The sequence below is a fragment of the Manihot esculenta genome, chromosome 17 (assembly GCF_001659605.2).
Source record: "Manihot esculenta cultivar AM560-2 chromosome 17, M.esculenta_v8, whole genome shotgun sequence".
Classification (NCBI taxonomy): Eukaryota; Viridiplantae; Streptophyta; class Magnoliopsida; order Malpighiales; family Euphorbiaceae; genus Manihot; species Manihot esculenta.
Genome location: NC_035177.2, coordinates 31,651,764 through 31,662,866, shown reverse-complemented (window position 1 = coordinate 31,662,866; position 11,103 = coordinate 31,651,764).

The following is an 11,103-nucleotide window of genomic DNA, read 5'->3' as shown; positions in this document are numbered from 1 at the left end:
CATTCAAGCCTCCCAAACCTTTCAAACACCCCAACACAAGCACCCAACCTTACCAAAACATGCATAAACCCTTAACCATGCACAAAGGAGCTTAATAGCTTGATTAAACTCCAAAAACAACATCAAGACATACATAGATAGCTTATGACCCACATAGGCCAAAACCATCAAAACAACCCAAATCCTCACATACTCTCTCCCCATCATGCATACTCACTCCCACATGCATAGACTAGCTTAAACCTCCTACATATCATCACATAAACAAATATAAACATACATTTGCATAAAAACCCACATAAAGCCTAACATGCATATCTACCCATACTCAACCAACAAAACCTCTTAAAACTTACTTAAAACTTCATGAAATGTAAAAGAAAGCATAGATCCACACTTACCTCTTGAAGATCGAGGGTTGCGTGATCTCTAACTCGGAGGTGTGGAGAATCCAAGCCCCAAAAGCTCCAAGCTCCCAAAACTTCGATCTAAGCTTTAAAACTTCAAAACGAGGGTAGATCTCATGAAAACTTTGAGGGATGGGTAGAAAAAGCATAAAAATGACCAAAGGAGCACAAGAACTCACCTGAGCTCAAGAATGGGGAGAAAACTCGCTCATTTCCGATCTGAGGGCCCTTTATAGGTGGCCTGGTCAGAGACCTTCGGCAGCCTAACGTGCCCCCTAAACTCATGCATGTTCGGCGGCCGAACTTGACTTTCGGCGGCCGAACCTTGGCTCGTTCAAACAAGACTTTCGGAGGCCAAAGGCGCTCCCGAAGCCTTTCCATGTTCGGCGGCCGAACTTCACTTTCGGCGGCCAAACCTGGCAAACGCCTCCCTGATCTTTTCTTTTCAAAACTCAATTCATTTCCCTTTAAAACCATGAAATCAGTAAAAACATTTTAGAAAACACATTTTACCCCTCTAGAAACTTCTGGCATCTTAAAAAATTCCAGATTCCAACGGAGATTCCGCCGGAAGGTAGGGATTCCGATGCCGAAATCTAGCCGGGTATTACACTAAGAGTTCGTTATACGTCATTAGCAAACAAAAGGAAAAAGGATAAAAGAGGAGGCACACCTTTCTCAAAAAAGGAAAAAAGTTTTACTCATATTATAAACCCTATTCTTTAAATCTCAGAACATCAATTGGCGCCGTCTGTGGGAAACGAAGGAGGTCTTCTCATCACCGGAGTTTCCTTTCCTGTAAAACCCACTAAGATCCTCAATGGCAAACCACAATGAAAACCACACTGTTAACACCCCAAATGACCTGAGTTCTGTCCAGGAAGGGCAACAGTTCTCTCTTTCCTACCCCACAACCCCCATTAACCAACCACCAATGCTTTTCAATCCCTCGCCGAGCTCGACGGGGAACATATCCGGAGCCACCCTATCTAAACAAGACCTTCAGACCATGGCCCTCCAATTACAGAATACTGCCCACTGGTTGGAGCAAATAATGCAGCAGAGGGGCCTCAACACCCTATTGAATGTGTTGCCTGTGGCGGAAGGGATCCAAACCAATAAACCTCAGCCCCACCTTTAACCACCCAATCCCCCAACAGAGCAGCAGAGAAACTGGAGAGAGAGGTAGAGGGGTCGGTAGAAAGGAAGAGCCGGTGGCTAGAACTCATGGAAGAAGGGTGATAGAACTCATAGAAAATGATGAGGCAGAGAGCTACCTTGTCGGGACAGCCAAAAGGACGGAGAGTGAAGAATGGAGAGAGGGGCATCGTATGGAGAAGAGGCCCATGCAAGAAGAAGAAGATGTAGATCAAAAACTGCGAAAGATGAGATAGCAGCTCCTGGCTGAGTTGGGGGCGAAGGACCATAGCCAGATCCTTTTGCCCACATCTTCACCTTTCTCGGGATGGGTTCAACAGGAGACCATCCCAAAGAAATTCATAATGTCACCCATGGCAACATATGACGGAGCAGGAAATTCGAGGGAACATGTCCTTAACTATAAGACTTTTATGGAGCTGCAGACCTTATCGAATGCCTTGATGTGCAAGGTATTCCCTACAACACTCACAGGACCAGCGAGGGCTTGGTTCAATAGCTTGGAGGCTTAGAGCATAAGAAGTTTCAAAGACCTCGCTAGCGTTTTCATCAGCCGGTTCATAGCAGAAATGCCAGCTGATAGGAAGACCAGTTACTTGGAGACTGTCAGACAGAGGAAGAATGAGTCTTTGAGAGAATACGTAGCCCGCTTCAACACGGAAGCCCTGCAGATTCCCGATCTAGATGAAAATCGAGCTGTAGAAGCCATGTAGAAGGGGACCACCTCCCCTGAGTTCTTTGGCTCGTTGTGCAGAAAGCTCCCCACCTCGCTGGCGGAGCTGATGAAGAGAGCAGAAAAATATATAAGGCAAGACGATGCCTTAACAACTAGCAGGTTTGCTAGAGAAGCTGCAAATAGGGGGAAGGCTCTGGAAGAAAGGAGGTCGGACAAACAAGAAAGAAGGCACAAAAACTGCGAAAGATGAGAGAGCAGCTCCTGGCTGAGTTGGGGGCGAAGGACCACAGCCAGATCCTTTTTCCCACATCTTCACCTTTCTTGGGATGGGTTCAACAGGAGACCATCCCAAAGAAATTCATGATGCCACCCATAGCAACATATGACGGAGCAGGAAATCCGAGGGAACATGTCCTTAACTATAAGACTTTTATGGAGCTGCAGACCTTATCGGATGCCTTGATGTGCAAGGTATTCCCTACAACACTCACGGGACCAGCGAGGGCTTGGTTCAATAGCTTGGAGGCTTGGAGCATAAGAAGTTTCGAAGACCTCGCTAGTTTTCATCAGCCGGTTCATAGCAGGAATGCCAACTGATAGGAAGACCAGTTACTTGGAGACTATCAGACAGAGGAAGAATGAGTCTTTGAGAGAATACGTAGCCCGCTTCAACACGGAAGCCCTGCAGATTCCCGATCTAGATGAAAATCGAGCTGTAGAAGCCATGCAGAAAGGGATCACCTCCCTTGAGTTCTTTGGCTCGTTGTGCAGAAAGCTCCCCACCTCGCTGGCGGAGTTGATGAAGAGAGCAGAAAAATATATAAGACAAGACAATGCCTTAACAACTAGCAGGTTTGCTAGAGAAGCTGCAAATAGGGGGAAGGCTCTGGAAGAAAGGAGGTTGGACAAACAAGAAAGAAGGCACAATAAAGGACCCGAGGTGTACAGACAGCCCTGGGATAGGAGAGAGCACAGACCATACCTACCTCGGATCCCGGAGATAATAACCCCCTTTAATGCTTCCAGAGCCGAAGTGCTCGTAGTAGTACAAGATAAAGAGTTCCTTCAATGGCCAAAGCCTATAAAGGCAGAAGCAAACCGGAGAGACCCTGACAAATACTGCCAGTATAACCGCACTCACGGGCATGATACCAATGACTACTACCAGTAGATCACCGGGATCGAGAGGCTAATAAAAGAGAACATCTCCAAAACTTTGTGAAAAAACCAGAAGGAGAGAGACCTCAGCAAAACCCTGTAGGAGAGAGGCCTCGGAGACTGGGGGTAGGGCCAGTGAATGATGGTTCTAGCGGAACCATCAATATGATTGCTGGTGGGACAGGAGGTCGAATGAGCAGAAGAGGAAGGAAGAGAAGCCGAGATGGGGAAGGAAGCAACAGCGAAGTTCTGCAGATAGTAGAACACTCTTCAGCCACCATTTCTTTCTCCTCTGAGGACGCCCATAGTATTCAGATGCCTCATGATGATGCCCTTGTCATTGAGGCCATCATCCACAATTTTCGAGTTTGGAAAATCCTAGTTGATGATGGAAGCAAGGTGAATCTACTGCCGTATAGGGTTTTCCAACAGATGGGGATATCAGAGGAGCAGTTAGTAAGGGACCAAGCCCATGTAAAAGGAATCGGAGGAACCCCAATAGCTGTGGGAGGGAAGATAAAGGTGGCTTTGACTTTGGGAGAGCCACCCCTGTCTCGAACTCACTACACGATATTTCTGGTGGTGAAGCTCTCCTTGAGCTATAACGCGATATTGGAAAGAACTATGTTGTATGATTTTGAGGCAATAACCAGCATCAGGTACCTGAATATGAAATTCCCAACTGAGGCGGGGTGGGAGTAGTCTGGGGACGTCAAGAAGAGGCAAAAGCAGTGTACTTAGCCACAGTAACAGAGCTGAGCTTGGCAAACGAGGGTGTAACGACCCGAAAACCGGACCGCTACCGTCCAGATTGGCTTAAGGCCGCCGGGACCCGTAGCAAGCCTACTATGCATCCTGAATAGCTGGTATAATCCCATACATGATCAAACATAAACATAAAAACTTAAACATCTGATGTATACACCGAGCTTGACCTGTATGCTACATAACTGGAAACATAAAGAACCCCCTACTAGAGCCCTCATTAAATGCTCTAGCTGGATCAACATAACATACATCAAGCTTGAATCACATCCGATGAACCAAAACCTAACCTGTGCATGCATCAAAACCATAAGCATAAGACCTCCACTAGAGTCCTCATCAAATACTCTAGCGTGGTAAACATCACATGCCACAAGTTTGGTTCACACACAACTCAACAATAAACCATTACATACATCATGTACTAAGAAGGGACTAACCAGACCTTAGGGTCAAGCACAACACTAATCCATAAACATAACTCTACTTTACATTACATTTCATTATATTATCTTGCAATACATTATATCAATTTACAATACATGTCCACACTAACGCACTAATCTATTACATAAGCATAACATTACCCTTGACGTCTTCTTGGACTACCTCTGACCTGCAAACTTGGGGTTAGGGTAAAGGGGTGAGCTAAAAAGTCCAGTGAGCAGAACGCTAAAACATTATCTTAATTCATGCTTTTATGAAATGCATCACAACACATACATTTCACATTAAGGATGAACATTGTCGCTAATAACCCTATATGTGATGTGCCCGGCCCTCGACGGGGCTCCGCAGGACTTCTACTTAGTCATCATACAATTGCTAAGACGCGTGGACATGGGCAGCCCTGGACTTTCATTAATCATCATACATACATGCATGCCAGGACGCGTGGACATGGGCAGCCTTGGACTTTCATAAGCATCGTACATATGGAGAGCTAATGGTTCATCCAACATCCATCCACATCAACAACATAGGATGCAATGCATTATATTTGTGTATTCTAATGCAAACAACCTAATACATACATGGCATTCGTGATGCATGAACATGCTAAAGATTTAGTTATTTGAAACATAAAATTTAGTTCTACTCACCTCTGGCAGACGCGGGACTGACTCTGCAACAACTAACTCTGCTGGCCTCCTCGGTCCCTCGGGTCCTATCCTACACAGGTGGACTCGAATGAGGTGCCAAACACACTCTAAACAACTCATAACAACTCCCCAAAAAACCCCTAAAACATCCTCAAAACATACAGAGAAAACACCCAAGAAAGGGCTGGACAGGGCACTTTCGGCGGCACCTTCAGCGGCCGAAAGTCCCTTCCAGAGTCGAAAGCCATGCAGGTTCAAGGGCAGGTTCGGCGGCCGAAGGTTCTCCCAGATCCGAAGGTCAGGCACTTTCGGGGGCCAAAACCCATGCACAGATCCAAAAGTCCTGGCCTTCGGGGGCACGTTAGGCGGCCAAAAGTGTAATACCCAGCTAGACGCCGGCATTGGAATTCTTACTGTTCGGTGGCAGTTCCGTTGGAATCTGGAATTCGAGGATATCGGAGGTTCCTAGATGGGTAAAAGAGAAAGGTTTTCAAACTGTGTTTAAAGTGTTTTATGGTTTTGAATGCAAAGGAATTGGGTTTTGCAAGGAAAAGACCAAGGGGACAAAGTGCAGGTTCGGCCGCCGAAGGATAAGTTCTTCGGCGGCCTAAGCTGCATGCAAAACCATGCAACGTTCGGCAGCCGAACTTCTCCTTCGGCGGGCGAAACCATACAAAGTTCGGCTGCCGAACATTGTATGGTTTCGCCCGCCGAAGGAGAAGTTCGGCTGCCGAACGTTGCATGGTTTTGCATGCAGCTTAGGCCGCCAAAGGAGAGGCGATTTGGCCACCTATAAAAGCCCGTTAACCGGAAATGGAGGGTGTTGGAGCTCTCAATTTTTGGGTCAAAGGTAGGTTTTGTTTCCCTTGGGATGTTTTCATGCGATGTCTTCAAATCTTGCATGTTTTTAATGTGGTTGAACTTGGTTGTAACGACCCCAAAATGGACCGTCACCGGCGCTAGGATTCAGGTCGGCTTAAGGCCGCCAGAACCCGTAGCAAGCCTGCTATACTCTTTGTGTACCTGTAAAACTCATACATGATCATACAGTTTCTGTGAAAATAAAAACTCTTTTCTGAACCAAGGTTTAACCTATGCATGCACTATCTCTGTACTCTGTACTATGTACTCTGTACTCTGTACCCCTGACTAGAGCATGCTCTAGATGGGTTAACTCATACCTGTTAAGCCGAAAGTCACTAACATCCAAGAATCCCCTTAAACTCACTCTAACATCCATGCAAAGCATGCAAAGGAAAGCTAGACAGGACACTTTCGACGGCAGGTTCGGCGGCCAAAAGTCCTCTCCAGAGACAAAACTCAAGCACCTTCGGCGGTCGAATCTCTACTTTCGGCAGCCGAACTCTTTCGGGGGCAAGTTTCGGAGGCTGAAAGGCACTCCAGAGACGAAAGTCTCTATCCTTCGGTGGCCGAACTCCCCTCCAGAGCCGACAGTCCAAAAGCTCGGGGGCAAGCTTGGGCAGCCGAAGCCACCTCCTCATGGGTTCGGCGGCCGAATGTACCTTCGGCGGCCGAACCTGAGTTCATCCGCAAGGCAGAAACTTGTTCTGCCTCTCACCAAAAGCACAAACCTCTCTCAATCTCAAACACCTAAATTCCTCAACTTGCATACACCCAAGTATATGCTCAAAGGGGTCAAAACCTACCTAAAAACCCCAAAAACACAAAACAAAGAACACATATACAAGCTTTGCTCACAAAATCATCAAAACCTCTCTTTTTACCCTATTCATGCAACTCTCCCCCAAAACCGCATAAAGCCTTCAGAAAACATAAAAACAAGCTCAGGATCTTCACTTATCTCTTGAAACCAAGAAGATGAATGATCCTAACGTGGAGTTTTGGAGCACCTCTCCTTCAAACTCTCCAAACTTCACAACTTTGAGTTTTTAGCTTAAAACCTTCAAAATAACATAAAAACTAATCAAACCTTTGCAAAATTTGATGAAAACATGTAAAATACTCAAGAAAGACAGAGTCTCACCTCAGAAATCGAAAGGAATCGGCGTGCCTTATCCTTTCAACCGACTGAGGGCCTTTTATAGGTGGCTGGCCAGACCACCTTCGGCGGCCTATCGTGAAACCGAAAGCCATGCATGTTCGGTGGCCGAACCTCAACTTCGGCGGCCGAACCTGGCTTTTCTGCCTTGGTTCATTTCACTCAAAAACTCATTTTCTTATGCTTTAAAACTATGCAACATACCAAAACATGTTAGAAAAACATCACTCTAACCCTTCTAGAGACTTCCGACATCCGAAACTCCATCGGAAAGTAGAATTCCGATGTCGGACTCTAGCCGGGTATTACATTGGTTTTTAGAGTTTTTGAGCAAAGAAAGCAAAGTTGTGAGCTTGGAGACTTTTGGAGCTTGGATCCTCCATATCTTTAAGTTGGGGTCACACCAACCCTTGTTTTTCAAGAGGTAAGTGTAGATCCTTTGTTTTTATGAAGTTTTAAGTGAGTTTTATGAAGAGTTATGGGGGTTCTGATGCATGAGTTGCATGGTTGTGCATGTGAGGGTTTATGGACCCTTTATGCCTATGTATGCTTTATGTTGTTGTTGTTGGAGTTTAAGCTTTTTTAAGCTCCTATATGCTTCTTGTATGAGATATGCATGTTGTTGTGAGGTTGGAGGCATGTTTTGGGTGTTTGGAAGGTTTGGGTGGCTTGTTTGTGCTTGAAGCTGAGTTCTGGATGAACTCAGGTTCGGCCGCCGAACCCCTTAGGAAGGCTGTGATGGCCGCCTAACCTTGCCCCCGAAAGTTGAGTTTTGGCTTGAAAGCAGGCTTTCGGCCGCCGAAGGGAGGTTCGGCTGTCGAAAGTGCCTGAGTTTCGTCTCTGGAGAGGGGGTTCGGCCGCCGAAGGTGCAGCCGAAGATGCCCTGTCCAGCTTTTCTTTGCTTGTTTTCCATGCATGCTTGAGGATGTTTTAGGGGGTTTTTGGGGAGTTGTTTATGAGCTGTGTAGAGTGTGTTTGGCACCTCATTCGAGTCCACCTGTGTAGGATCGGACCCGAGGGACCGAGGAGGCCATCAGTGTTAGCTGTTGCAGAGTCGGTTCAGCGTCTGCTAGAGGTGAGTGGAACTAAACTTAATGTTTTAAATTGAGAAACTAAATGCTTTTAGCATGTTTCATGCACCATGAGTATGCAATAGGTTGATTGCATTAGTAGTCACGAATATGATGCATTGCATTATTTACTGATGATGTGGATGGACCAAGGCGATCTCAATAGCCCACGATCTATTAAGTAAGGAAAGACCTGTGTGAGCTCCTTTGGGGGCCGGGTGCTGACAGAGGGAGTTTTGAGATCATGTCCAATCCGAGATGTGAAATGTTTGTGCTGTGACGCATTTCATAAAAGCATATAATTAATGAATTGTTTTTATTGTTTCTACTCACTGGGCTCTAGTAGCTCACCCCCTCCCTCACCCCCAATTTTGCAGGGCCAGAGTTAGCTATGGAAAGTCAGAGTCAGCAGAGTGATGAGTATGAATTGGCTCTAGTTTTGTTATGTAATAGAGGAGTGGACATGATGTAAATTAAAGGATTAATTTGTAATGTAATGTGTAGTTATGTAATGTCATGTAATAGATAGAGTTGTGCTTTGCCCTGGTGCATGGATAATCCCTTTGTACATGGATCATGTTTTATGTTTCTTGATGAGAAATCTGTTGAACCAAGGCTGACTTGTGATATGCTGACCCTATGAGAGTGGGTTCTATGTTTTCAGACATAGTGCATGCAGGTCAAGCTTGGTAAGGGAAGGAAAGTTTTTAGTTTTTTATATTTATGTTCGATCATGTATGGAATTTATCAGGTACACAGAGTTCAGGATAGGCTTGCTACGGGTCCCGGCGGCCTTAAGCCGACCTGGATCCTAGCGCCGGTGGCGGTCCGATTTTCGGGTCGTTATAAAAAGGGCTGCTTCTCATGCAGGTTCGGCGGCCGAACATACCTTCGGCGGCTGAACCTGGTTCCCTCCGAACGACAGGTCCGAATCTGTCTCAAGCAAAACCAACCCCAAAACCAACAAAAACCTCACATGCTCTTCCCCAAACATGCATACACACTCCCACATGCATATAGGGTATAAACTAACTTAAACCTCTAAACAAAACATCACATAAACATACTTTGGGCATAAAACCCATATAAACCTTAACATGCACATCTACCCTCACACAAGCATAAAAACTTCTTAAAACTTCATTAAAACATAAAGGAAAGCAAATATCTACACTTACCTCTTGAAGATCGAGGGTTGGTGCGATCCCTAACTTGGAGATGGGAGGAAACAAACTCCTTGGGTCTCCAAGCTCCCAAAACTTGATTTAAACTTTAAAACTCTTCAAAACAACCATGTAACTCATAAAAACTTTGAAAGATTGAAGGAAAAACATGAAATCAACTAAAGGAGGACATAAACACACCTGAGCTCGAGAATGGAGAGAAAACTCACCCATTTTCGGTCTGAGAGCCTTTTATAGGTGGCCGGTCAACCACCTTCGGCGGCCTAAGCTGCCTTCGCAGCTCCACCACCTTCGGCAGCCGAACGTGCCTCCTAAACTATCCCATGTTCGGCGGCCGAACTTGAGATTCGGCTGCCGAACCTGGTTTCCTCCCTCAAAGCCTTCGGAGGCCTAAAGTGCTCCCGAAATAGCCCCATGTTCGGCGGCCGAACCTGGGTCCTTCCTCCTTGGCCTATTCTTTTCAAAACTCAATTTATTTTTCATTTAAAACCATAAAATCATGTGAAAATATTTTAGAAACACATTTTACCCCTCTAGAAGACTCTGGCATCTTCAAAATTCCAAATTCCAATGGAGATTCTGCCGGAAGGTAGGGATTTCGATGCCGAAATCTAGCCGGGTATTACAGAGGGAATCAACTCGAAGATCATGAAAGTCAGAGACGAGAAAAAAGAGGCAAGAACAGAACCCGTAGGGGAGCTGGAAACCTTCCCTTTGTCAGAAGGAGAAGTAAACAAAGTTTTCAGCCTCAACGCTAGCCTGACTGAAGAACAAAAGGAGGCAGCCATGGCTCTAATTCGAGGCCATACATCGAGCTTTTCTTGGAAGCCCTCCGACATGCCAGGAATAGATCCCAAGGTGATGACTCATAAGCTGAACGTTCTCCCCAGAGCGAAACCCGTAAAGTTGAAAAAGAGGGTTGTTGGGAAAGAAAAGTAGCAGGCCACAAGGGAGGAGGTGCACAAATTAGAGGAGGCAGGGTTCATTAGGGAGGTTACGTATCTGCAATGGTTAGCAAATCCTGTACTAGTGAAAAAAAGTCAATGTCAAGTATAGGATGTGTATAGACTTCACCAACCTGAATCAGGCTTGTCCTAAAGATTGTTACTCCCTCCCTGGCATTAATAAAATAGTCGATTCCACGGCTGGTTTTGATTATATGTCGTCTTTAGATGCTATGTCTAGTTATCACCAAATACCAATGGACAGGTCGAATGAAGAGAAGACCTCGTTCATAACGGAAGACAGGACTTATTGTTACAGGGTTATGCCCTTTGGATTAAAAAATGTTGGGGCAACGTATCAGAGGCTAATGAACAAAATCCTCAAGGGGCAGATTGGGAGGAACGTAGAAGTATATGTGGATGATATGGTGGTGAAAAGTCAGACCTTCCAACAGCACTTGGAGGATTTGAAAGAAGTATTCGAAGTATTAGAACAGTACAGAATGAGATTGAATCTGGCTAAGTGCGCTTTCTTCATCAGGGGTGGAAAATTCTTGGGATACATGGTCAGTGGAAAGGGTATAGAACCAAATCCAGAGAAGGTTGAAGCCATAATGA